Raw genomic sequence first — 869 nt, forward strand, 5'->3', positions numbered from 1 at the left:
CAGTTTTCGCTATACCTAATTCATTCTTTGCAGCAAATAAAGCTGAAGAAGCCTGGGAATAAAGTTTGGAAAGGGTTAATAAAATTCTTTGCCTATAAAAAAAAAAAAAAGAACATTATGCTTACAGAGGGTCTGAGACACCATGGGGGGAAAACATCTGAAACAGAGAGAGCTAGAATGTTAAACTGTAAGTATCATGGGGGTTTTGGCTGGGAGATAGCCAGATTAGATTAGAGGTTTAGAATAGATTAATAACTGCTCAGCTATGCATTGTAAGCATATAACATAAAAACTTAGTTTCTGTCTCAATTACTTGGATGCTAGCCAGGGTTAGAGAAAAACTGTCACCCTTCTAAAATTACATTAACAAACAAGGTCGGCAACATGTACATTTTATTTTCATCCAATTTTTTTCCCCCAAACCGACATTCCATTTGGGATGATCAGATCTTTTCAGATAAATTGAGGCTTGTTAGAGTTGATCCTTGCAGTGGTAAATTTATCTCATTCATGATGCAAAGATGTCATCCAACGAAGCTATTGTCTTCCATTTATTTTATCACTGAAAAGTGCTTCAAACTATGGTCTTGTTGATAGGTTATTTCTCTGCAACCGGTGAAATGAGCCATTTCAAGACAGATTAGGTTATATTAAAGGCAGGGTTATTGGGAAGCTGCTCTTGGGTGAGTTCACTGGCCCCAAGGACCAAGGCCAGGGAAGCCGTCAAGGGGAAGAGTGTGGTAGGGGAGGGTGAAAGAAAGTGAGAACGGGGCACGTGCTTGGAGAGAGAAGAGGGAGAGAGGGAGAAAGCAAAATGTCTGGATTATACAGGGAAGAGCCTCTGGGGGGGTGGGGGAGGCAGCCCAGCC

The sequence above is a fragment of the Mus caroli genome, chromosome 13, assembly GCF_900094665.2.
Source record: "Mus caroli chromosome 13, CAROLI_EIJ_v1.1, whole genome shotgun sequence".
NCBI classification, from domain to species: Eukaryota; Metazoa; Chordata; class Mammalia; order Rodentia; family Muridae; genus Mus; species Mus caroli.